Here is a 12,232-nt window from a genome sequence, read left to right on the forward strand (position 1 = left end):
CAGGTCTGTCTTCCCAGGTGCTTCTGGGTAGATGTGAACCACCAACTTCTTGGCTAGTAGTCAAGTGCCTAACTGTTTGTGCCACCCAAAAACTCCTGCTAAATGCTCTTAATATGTTAGCTCATTTAATCCTGAGCCCTATAAGGTAAGTATACTAATCCCATTTTATGGATGAAAGAGGCTTTATCACCATCATTTTACAGATGAAGAAACAGGTTCAGAGGAACTGAATGCCACACCAGTCACCCAGGATAGGATTTGAAATCTAGCTTCTGCCTCCAACTCCAATGCTCTTTCTGCCAAGGTATAGCACGTCCTCTTCATTAATAGAAAGAGTGGAAGAGCCTTCTATTGACTTTTCTGAAATGGCGGAGTAAGCATCTGTGGTGTGACAGATCATTTTTCTGTGGCCTTTCTGTGCAGATATGGTAATTGTGGCCCACCAAACGGACTGGTCAGTTTTGCCATCCCCCTGGGCTTGAGGTGAGCCATCCCAGAGGCGGGAACGAGAGGATTCCACCACCACCAAGGAAGAGCAGCCAGAAGCCAGCATATCCTTTGGACCTGGGATCCTTGTGCTGAAAAGCTCCTGGAACCAGGAGACAGAAAGAGAGGGAGCTGTAACACTGAAGGAAGCAGAGACCCGGCAGCAGGAGATGGTGCAGTGGGCTTCCCAGCCCACGTAGGGAGAAAGCTGAATGCCTTTGGGCAGAGGTGGGGGGCCAGGGAGAGGAGTGCCTTTGAACACAGCTGGGAAGAGGCTGTCCTGATGGAAGAACTGTAATCTTGAGTGCTCCTGAGCCTGAACTGTAACCTACTAGTTCCCTAATAAACCCCATAATCGTGAGTATTAACTGTGAGATCTGTGTGGCCATTGCAATGGATTATCGAACCCAGTAGAGAGTGCTGTGCGAGGGATGGTTGGTGTCAGAGTTGGGACAGGAGGCATATCTGACCTTTGCCTCATAGGAATCAGCCTTGGGCTATTGATCTTGAGTCTCATCCCCCTCCTGAAGTCAGAGGAGGTCAGACACTGCCACCACACTGTTTTTTACAGCAGAACTTCAGGGATATAAATTGTTTTCTTTTTCTTTTTAAATTTTATCTCTTAAACACATTTTGTTAAACCTCCCATTAACTATTGAGAACTTTAAAAAAAAAAAACAAAAAAAACCGTTGTTGCCAAGTTGATTCCAACTCATAGTGACCCTATAGGACAGAGTAGAACTCCCCCATAGGGTTTTCGAGGCTGTAAATCTTTACACAAGCAGACTGCCACATCTTTCTCCCACACAGCAGCTAGTGAGTTTGAACTGCCCACCTTCTGGGTAGCAGCTGAGCGCTTAACCACTGTGCCACCAGGGCTCCTCTTGGAAACTTCAGGGAGGGAGAAAACTCCTCTGTTTTTAAGAAGTCAGTATATTATATAAACACATACTTCCCTGGATGGCACAAACAGTTAAGTGCTCAACTACTAGCTGAAACGTTAGTGGTTCGAACCCCCCTGGAGGTATCTTGGGAGCAAGGTCTGGTGATCTGCTTCCAAAAGATCACAGCCTTGAAAACCCTATGGAGCAGTTTTACTCTGTACATACAGTCGGAATTGACTTGACCACAACTAACAACACCACACTTCAATTATGCTATTTGTCAAAATGTTCTTTCCACACAAAAGCAAAAATACACACTCATTTGAAAACACAGGCAATTTAAAGACAAAGTTTTGTTCAGTTTTAAGATTAAGGTCCATTTGTTTTTAAAAGCACTGACCTTACACAATTCAGCAGCACTTTAAAAATCACTGGACTACCTCATCTTCATACTCAGTCACCTTCCAGAATATCTCCCACTGAAGTCTAGAATCAGGGCAGAGCTTATGTATTAAACACAATTCCAAAGCTGGGATGGAGAGACATTCACAGTGGCAAAGAAAAATGTGTTCTTGCTTCCTGCTCCATGGGAATAGAAGCTTTTGTGTTAGGGACAGCACACGTGTGCCAAATGACCTTAAGTTAGTCTTCACAAAATGTTAAAAAAGAAAAAATCTTATTTCATGTCAAGCAATCTTGTAGGCAGTTGCCAAAAATGCATACTACAGTAAAAACTTGCTGATTTTCTCTCCATGATGCTCCCAATTCCTCTGTGAAACGTTCTGGTTGAATGACACCCTGAACGTTCAGTACTTGCAGGCTACTTTCTGATATGCCAAACACATAGGCTTCCACCAGCTGAGCTAATGCATACTAAGAATCAGTTTTGTTTCTTCCCAAATCTGTTTATGCCATCTGTGCTTGTTAAAATTATATAATTAAATATTACATAAACTGAAGAAATATAAGGATGAAAAGAAAAGTTTTCAACAGAAATTGATTTGAATGATTTGGAAAAGCTCAATAAAGGTAAGTTGCTAAAATAAATTATCAAATTAAATATAGAGAGTCAGCAAAAAAGAGGAAGACCCTCAATGAGATGGACTGACACAGTGGCTACAACAATGGGCTCAAACATACCTACTACTGTGAGGATGGTGCAGGGCCAGGCAATGATATGTTCTGTTATACACAGGGTCCCTATGAGTTGGAGCCGACTCAACAACATCTGACAACAATAGAACAACTTACTATCTTAAATACTGGGGGGAGGGATGATAAAAATTTTTAATAGATTCTGCCCTCAGATTGGCCCACAGCTATTTAAGTTCTCATTCGACTTTAAGGAAATGGAAATTACAGACTCTACAGCACAGATGTTGGTTTATACACACATACTTATGTGGTTTAGGTATAACTCTTTTCAGCTAATCACATTCAGGGAAAAGGCCTTGGTCTTACATCAAATATTTAATGAATGAATGTACACTTAGTGTTTTAAGTAAAACTTTACTCTGAAAAGCATGTGTAATTTCTTATGATCCCTTCTTTACTGACTTTTGATCTAACAGTAAACTACTTGATCAACTACATCAAAATAAAATAGTAACCAACTACATTAAAATAATTTCTAAATGGAGCTCTTATTGTGAGTGACTTTTTAACACTATCACAGTTTAGATCCCAAAGGTCCAAATACCCTCATTTGGACATCTATCTATCGTAGTCATCATTTGACAAAATAACTTTTCAATACTTTATCAATAAATATTGGCCAGATATTTCACTTAACCTGTTTATTATAACTTTCCAGGAGAATTGAAAATATCATAGCTAGAAAGAAGGGAAATGTATTAGCAATGTTCTCACAAAAACCGGACATGCCACTGAGAATGCATGGTGCCTGGTGCCTCTGACCGCATGCTGCCAGCATCACTTCCATAGGGAGGGCACCCTTTCATGAAGGACAGGTGCTTCTTCTACAGCGCAGTTTTCACAACACCAGTTGTGCATGATGAGACTGAACAACAAGGGAATACAATTTGCATGATGAGCAATGGCCCAGGTCACAGTCAGGAGCCTACACTAGCCACATGGGACAAAGCAACTGTACAATTTGTTTTTAATGCTTATGCTTTCTTACTATATTCTTTCAATTTGTTTATCATTTTAACAATGGCATAGAAATAATTGATTTTGGTCTGGTCTTTCATGCACCCAGTTTTATGAAGGTAACTCAGCTCTAGTTCTCTTTACAAAAGGAACCTTTAGAATATTAATTCTCACTTGCTACCTTATAGTGTACAATGCATTTTTACATTCATTATTTCAATGGAACCTCAGAAAATTCTACAACGTAGCTGTCGGCCAGGCATGTATAATTATCTACATTTTACAGATGGGCTACCCGTTGCCGCCGAGTAGATTCTGACTCATAGTGAACCTTCAGGACAGAGTAGAACTGCCCCATAGGGTTTCCAAGATGCAGCTGGTGGATTTGAACCGCCAACCTTTTGGTTAAGAGCCAAGCTCTTAACACTGCATCACCAGGGCTCCACAGATGGGGTAGCTCAACCTTACTGGAGGTTAAGTAACTTGCCCGAAAGTTATACAACACGTTGTGGTGCAGCCAGGTCTAGAATCCAAAGCTTGAAACCCTACTTTCATTAATGACTATTCTTCCTCCCCAAATTCATCAAGTCATGCCACATTCTAACCACTTCAACTTCAGTTAAATTACAGAATCCTTATATATATCTAAGGCTTATTTAATAGTAAATAACCAACACCTATTGAAGGCTCACAATGTGGCAGATACTGTGCTAAGCATTTACCATGCATGACAGCATCTGATCCTCATTACAATTCTTTGGAGGGTCACACATCTAACTAAGTAGGAGAAACGAGATCTGAATCCAAGCAGTCTGACTCCAATGGCCAAGTTCTCAATTGCTACACTATCCTGCTAGCTAACTAGTCTGTAAATTCATTGAGGAAAGAAATTGTTTTTGTATTCTTCTCTTCTGAACATTTATACTTAGTACAATTTACTAAAATGAAGACTCTGATTCAGGAGGGCTAAGGTTGGATCTTAGGGTCCCATAGGGCCCTACACGGACCTATAGGGTCACTATGAGTCAGAATCGACTCCACCGCCAACGGGTTAAGGTAGGACCTGAAAGTCTGCATTTCTGAAAAAAACTATCCAGCTGATGCTGATGTTGGTCCTGGGACCATGCCCTGAGTACACAGTAAGGCTGTAAAACACTGTTATGCACTGAACTGTATCCCACTACCCTCTCCCCACCCCAAAGATATACTGAATTCCTAACCCCTCTACGTGAATGTGAGCTTGTTTGGGGACATAGGGTCTTCCTTTGAAGATATTATCAGTTAAATTAACTAGGTCATATTGGAGTAGGCAGGTCCTAATCCCTTCTGAGTGGTAACTTATAAAAGGGGAGAACAGACATAGAGACAGAGTCACACAGGGGAAAGATACCTCCACAGGCACCAAAGGAACGCCAAGGACTGCCTGCAACTACTAGAAGCTAGGAGAGAGGCATGGAACAGTTCCTCTCTCAGAGACCACAGAGGGAATCGACACAGCAGATACCCAGATTTGGACTTCTAGCCTCCAGAATCGTGAGACAATAAGTATCTGTTATTTAAAGCTGCCCACTTTGTGGTATTCTCTTATGGAAGCCCTAGGAAAGTAAGACAAACACATACGACTTTTCTGCTGTAATCTTGTCATAAGCAAATGACTTCCTTGTTATATATATAATTCTGTGGAGACTACAGCTTCTATACGAGTTGGGTATTTTACCAGTTTTACAGGGTCACTATGAGTCAGAATCGACTCAACAGCAACGGGTTCGGTTTTTCTTGGTTTTGGTATCTCAGAATGGGCTGAGGGCCGTTTGATATCACTGATGACAGGAAATAAGATGTCCGCCAGCACTTGAGATGAGCAGGAAGTAGAACAAGGAATCTGCTTTGCTCAAAATTTCATCACCAAATACAATTTGAATAAATGAATCGTTTGTGAAGCTGTACAAGTTCTTCAGGATAAGAAGTTTAGAAACTTTGATACTCTTCATTTTTTATAGGAAACGCTCTTTTGATAGACAGCTTTGATATTTCATATTTTCTACAGTAATTTCCTAACTATTTCTGTGAGGTACTGCAGAAGGAACATGAGCCTTAACGTCAAAAAGAATAGGAACTGGCATTCCAGTTCCAACCAACTATTGGTTGAGTGACCTTAGGGAAACTGATGTTCAAAGAGGTTGTCACTTTGCTATCAATGAAACTGGACTAAGGTTACTTAACTCATCTAATCTGCCACAAGAACATAAATAACATATCTAAACCACCTCGCACAGTATCTGCCACATGGCCAACCCTGTTATCGTCAAGTCAATTTCAAACCCATATCAACCCTAGAGAAAAGAGTAGAACTGCCCCATAGGGTTTCCACGGAACTGCTAGTAGATCTGAATTGCCAATCTTTTGATTAGCAGCTGTATCACTTAACCACTGTGCCACCAGGGCTCCTCTGCCACATGGTAGGTACTCTATAATTTCTGGTTCTTTTTTTTTTTTTTAAATCTTCCTTTCCTCCTTAGTTTTTTTAAATTATTTTTTTATTTTTGATAATTCCAGTTTGTCTCAATTGGCAAAAGCTAATGACAACAACAACAGAAGTATGTTTGCCAAAACTTGAGCTTTAAAGGGAAAATGGTATAAAACCAGTAACAGTTAACATTTATTCAACACCCACTGCACTCTCCAAGGAAGTTTCTACTATCGTCCCCTTTTTACAGGTAAGGAAACAGGCTCAGAAAAATTAAATCACAAGCCCCAGATCCTACTCCACTGGGCACTAAGACTCCTATACACTTTGTTCTCTTAGCCACTAACCACCTGCTTCCCAGTAAACACAGGGGCAGTGCTTGGTGGTACAGCAGAAAGCAAAAGTAATTCCAAGGAGAAAATGAAAATCTGAGTCAGCATTCCTTTAATCGTCTCACCTCGCTGCCTGGAACACTTCCTCCAAAGCGCTTCTCAAGAAAAACCTTACACAGAGTTTGGGGTTTTAGTTTTTCTTACTGAGGCTGCTTCCTTATACTTGTTTTACCAACTCCAGCATAAGTCCACTAAAGGTCCAAACCACATCTTAGGGAGTTTTGTGTCCATTAAACATAGTTTTGAATTTAGGGGTGCTTAAATACTTGATTTGATGTATTATTTCCCCTGGAGCCTGGTTCATTGTTAATTGCAGCACAGATTACATAAATAAAATGTGTGAAGTCAATTCTGATGTCAACAAATACCTTCAGCAACTGACTCTAATTGGGAACATAAGTGAGGAAAACGAATGCTGCAGAAGGATAGCATGCTAAATAATATAACAAATAAAGCAAACAGAAGAAATTAAAAACATCCAGGTGGACACTGTCCCTTTTTCCCCCCTTTCTTTTAACCCTAAATTCTATTCAACTGAAAGAGTACAGTTGCATAGAAACCATTATCTACTATTAACCTTCAAAGAAGGAAGATATAGGGTCAATCATGACATCTCAAATTACCCAATCATTATTCCCGTAGAGTGATCCAGATGACACTATCTAAGACACTGTTTTAATTATATACATGATGATGACAGATGTGCGCCTGAAAACTGAAAGCAAATCTAAGAGAGAGTCAGAAGGGAACGATAAGAAAAATAAAGGAAAAAAAAAAAAGAATATCTGGCAATGCAGCGAATTACATGGAAACTGTGCTAAATAATTATTTCCGTCACAATGACAGGTTCATAAATTCTTTAATTACTAATGGAAAAAAGTCAGACACTTCATGATCCTCTGTCTAAGAGAAACATGCTAAAGTAGTTTAACAAAGTATGATTTCATTGTTACAGAAGTATTTCCTAAAAGAAGACTAAAGCATTTTATATGTCAAGCATTAAACCCTAAACGTGGGTTCAAGCCAACTTAATGCGTTATAATTATAGCTGTATCATTTGCCACAATAACCATATTCCAGAGCATGAAGTTATGCTACTTTGGAGAAGAAAGAGTTCGTGTCTTGGAAAGTCAACCAAGCACACGCGCGCACACGCGCGCGCGCGCGCACACACACACACACACACACACACACACAGAAACATTTCAAAGGCTCTGGAGTCTCACTTCCCTTCACAACTTTCTCCACCTCAAATTTATCATTATCTAATCCTGATATCTTAAACTCTCCTCTGTACCATGACCTGTTCAGATAAGTTCAATGTGGACTCTGAAGATAAAGAGACAACTGAGTATTCCCAGAAGACTGGCCTTGTAAAGATGCTGATAAAATGCTAAACACGGAATGCTAAGAAACTAACAAAGCCCTACCCACCAGGTGTCCTTCAATGGTGTCCATTTCACCAGAATGAGAATTTAAGTGCGTATTCTCCAGTGTCAACACTCCCCTGCAGCCCTCTATTAAGATCTGCAAAATGAAACACCAACAGGAACACCTGAGAAATAAAACCTAGCCCTAACATCACACTCACTGCTGGCAAAAACCAACTGACTTATCCAAGTGTCAAAACTCTAAATATTTCACCTTAACTTACAAAGCTTTTCAAATACAAGTTGGAAAATGAGTCATGATCTGGGGAAAGAAGGCTAGCATGAATCATCCCAGGACTTATATAAAATTAAATTACAGAGAAGTCCATGAAATATTGCCTAGTGTTAAGAAATACTGTGAAATTAAAACACCAAGGCTAAGGAAATGCTGTGCCACCTTCTTCCACCCTAAGACTGGAACATCCAAAGCCACACACACTTTATAGTTTGGTTTCAAAAGCATAACTGAAGTAGCTGATTTGCTGAATCTGCATTTGCGAAGGAGACGATTAGTTAGAATGAAATGGCATTTTCCCCCTTGACTAGGTAGTTTTGCAGATAAACATGTTAAGAATCTGAACAATAAAGAAGTTTCCCATCCAGCTTCATTACAGGTTCTGCAGAAGTTTTGAAAACCACTAGGTAAACAAATACAATGCGAGTTATAGTATACTTATTTTATTTACTATGATTTAGGAAATAATATTGGAGTTATTATTGCCTGCCCTTGAGCATAGAGAATGTGACCCAGCTGGAGCTGGGCTCACAAGGACTTACACCAGCGCATCAACTGGACCCTGAGGTATAAAGACAATAGCTAAGATAATCCTGGAAAATATCTTTTAGGGAACCTTTCACATTAGCCAATCAAACAGAACACAAAAGACATTCTCCACTCTTAACTTTTTCTATTAGCGTTTAGTGAACAGAAATTTGTTGGACCAATGAAGACTCTACTGAAACTTGTACCCATGTTTATTAAGAAAGACAATTCAAAATGTAGCATCACTGTTTCTAGCCAATCTGTGAAAAGGTAAAGCTTTCAATGGTTTTGCCCATTTGTAATGTTAATATATACTGATGACTCTGTAATGGTCTTTTGGACTTGGGCAGATATGGCTATGGTAGCAGGCTTGTCCATTTTCCCATTCTTGATTGTTCTGTAATATTCTTTGGATTTGGACACACATGGCTCTAACAGCATGCTTGTCCGTTTCCTACTTTTTCCCCTTTGAATATATGCTGAATAAAACTTTCTTTTTGCTTTACTAAACTTTGTGATGTTTTTCCCCTACAACAACTAGTACCAATCATTATTATTCTCAATGAATTATTTTAAGCTCTTTAAAGTATTCCCCGTATTAACATCTACAAGGACACACTAGACTTAACAGAAACATTTAAAAAATACAAATAAAGCAGGAGCACCTTCATGGATTCCCATGAAAAGCAAACAAGAAAACAGAAAGAATTAACAGTATATTCAGTTTCTCACTAGCACGTTGATTTCTTCCCAACCCTTGAACTCATGCCAGTACACAGTTCATAGATACTCCAGTCTTTCACAAAAAGTCAGCTTTCACAATGTTCTACATTCTACCTTGGTGAGTAGCATCTGAGGTCTTAAAAGCCTGTGAGCAGCCATTTAAGATATTCCACTGGTCTCACCCCTTCGGGAGCAACAGAGAATGAAGAGAACAGGATACAAGGAAGAGATTAGTCCAAAGGACTAATGGACCACAGCTACCAAGGCCTCCACTAGACTCAGTCCAGTACAGCTAGATGGTGCCTGGCTACCACCACTGACTGCTCTGACCAGGATCACAACAGAGGGTTCTGGACAGAGCTGGAGAACGATGCAGAACAAAATTCTAACACACAAAAAAAGACCAGATTTACCGGCCTGACAGAGACTGGAGAAACCCTGAGAGTATGGCCCCCAGACACCCTTTAAGCTCAGTAATGAAGTCACTCCCAAGGTTCACTGTTCAGCTGGGGACTGGACAGACCCATGAAACAAAACGGGACTAATGAGGCACAGCAGTCCAGGGACAAGGACTAGAAGGCAGAAGGGGACAGGAAAGCTAGTGATAGGGAACCCAAGGTTGAGAAAGGACAGTGTTGATATGTAGTGGGGTTCTTAGCCATTGTCATAGGGCAATATGTGTACTGTTTAATAAGAAACCATTTTGTTCTGTAAACCTTCATCTAAAGTGAGAATAATTGGAAGAACATAATTGATGTCACTGAACTGTACATGTAGAAATTTTTGAAATGGTGTGTCTTTGGCTATGTATATTTTCACAAAAAGAAAAAAAAGGTCCTCCAAGGCTGAGAAGGGAGCGTGTTGACATGTCGTGTGGTTGTTAACCAATATCATAAAACAATATGTGTACTGTTTAATGAGAAACTATTTGTTCTGTAAACCTTCACCTAAAGTACAATTAAAAAAAAAGTCAGCTTTCCCCAGTAGTGCATTCATGAGTGACTCTGCACTTATTCCCACCTGCCACACAGTGTCACTACTGCTAAGCTCAGCCACGCAGACACCTTTGGAGGCCTTGTCACAGCTCTCTTGAGTCCTGGAGACCACCAGGTAGCAGGAGGAGCCTCCATCCTGCCTGGGAAAGGCCTAGCTTACACATTTATTTTTTCTTCTGTCCCACTCAGTTGGGGAGAACAAGGTGAAATGGCAGTAATTTCTTCTGTAGGAGCTTAAATGCTAAGAAATCAGGTATTGCATATAACAAATAGAGAAAATAAACTGTAACAAATCACCACCTTTCAGTTTAGTTTTGGGTGGCACAAACAGTTAAGTGCTCGACTACTAACTGAAAAGAATGGTGGCTGAAATCCACTCAGAGGCACCCCAGAAGAAAGACCTGGTGATGTGCTTCTGAAGGGTCACAGCCTTGAAAACACTATGGAGCACAGTTCTACTCTGCAACACCTGAGGTTGTCATGAGTCAGACTAGACTCAACAGCAACTGGTTTGATTTTAATATGCTTTATTAAAAAAAATGCTATGTTGATGGTTTATGTGAAGGGAAAATTGTATTCTACAATCCCTTTTCTAATTTATTAACAGGAACCTTCATTCTATTACATGCAATGGTTCAGTAAAACCTTATTATTACGCAGGGCTGAGATATCACAGACCAAGGTCACCTTTACAGACTGTATTAAGCTAAGCTGAACAAAGCAGTGACACTCTGGAAGTACGATTTGTCTGTAACATTTGCCAAACTGTAAAAACAAACCATATCCTCTGGAGAGAAAACAGGCAAACGAATTCACATACGCTTTGGATTTTATATATTTTGTTAAAAAGATGGACTGCAAAGACAACAACAATAAAATATAGTGACTATCCTCTTGGCTCAACATGACATTAGCTTTGGCACTGCAGAGCCACCGTACTCTGAATAAGCCAGTTTCTGCCTCTCCTGGCAACGGCCAACAACACTTCATTGTTAATGATGCAGGCCGTCTTCACTCTGTGAGGAGACCCACAGAGTGTGCTGACTTGGCTTTTTTCTGAAATCTCCCTGAAAGAAGAGCTGCTTTCACAGTCTTGAGAAGCACAGTAACATCAACTAGGAAACTCTCCTCCCCCTGTGGATTGTCATTTCATTTGCAAACACATCTCACAAGACCACAATTTAATTCTGTGTCCCTAAGTAAGTTAGCCCATAACTACACTGTGTTGTGGATAACCACTGAGCAGGAATCTGAACCCATGCAATTGCGTGAAAGGTATCCTTTCACAGACACTGCCGGCCAGTTTGGATGGACACTCTTTTTATACATCTAGTCTCCTGCTGTATCACTCAGCACAGGCATCGCTTCAAATGTGGTAACCTTGCTTCTCCCAGATGCTCGCTAGCTTCTTGAAGATGGAGCCCATATTTAAGTTGTTTGCTGTGTGAAACATTACTGTATACCGTGGCAGGTCCACAATACATGTTAAATTGATTTCTTTTGGCAAAATAATTGTCATGTTTAAATAACTGAGATCCCCTCAAGAAAAATTCCAAAAGAAGATACAATCTGTCAAAGTTTTCCACTCAGTTCCCTAAATTCCCAACACCCACAACTGGGGTTGGGAGCAGTAAACATTGACATATTAGCCCTCACAACACACACAGAATAAACCACTTCTTATGAGTGACTCAAATTTTCACAGAGAAATCATTTTCAGGTACCTTGTCAACTGACCAAGTTTTGGCTTATCTAATTTGTTTATTTCACACAATGTGTTGTTGTTTGCCTTCAAGTCAATTCCAACTCATAGTGACCCTATATGACAGAGTTGAACGCATACGGTTTCCTAGGCTGTAATCTTTTTTTTTTTTTCCATTGTGCTTCAACATCTACAGTTGAAGTTAGTTCCTCATACAAAACTTTATACACACACTGCTATGTGATCCTAGTTGAACTCCCCATACTATGACAGCACAC

The 12,232-nt window shown here is 40.1% G+C and overlaps 1 protein-coding gene across 3 annotated transcripts in view; it reads right to left on the reverse strand.

Moving 5' to 3' along the window:
- The window catches only part of DCLK2 (doublecortin like kinase 2), a 217,033-nt gene that overhangs the window by 129,140 nt on the left and 75,661 nt on the right, over nucleotides 1–12,232 (reverse strand). The window lies entirely within an intron of this gene.

This window comes from Trichechus manatus, unplaced genomic scaffold (assembly GCF_000243295.1).
Source record: "Trichechus manatus latirostris isolate Lorelei unplaced genomic scaffold, TriManLat1.0 scaffold00059, whole genome shotgun sequence".
NCBI lineage: Eukaryota > Metazoa > Chordata > Mammalia > Sirenia > Trichechidae > Trichechus > Trichechus manatus.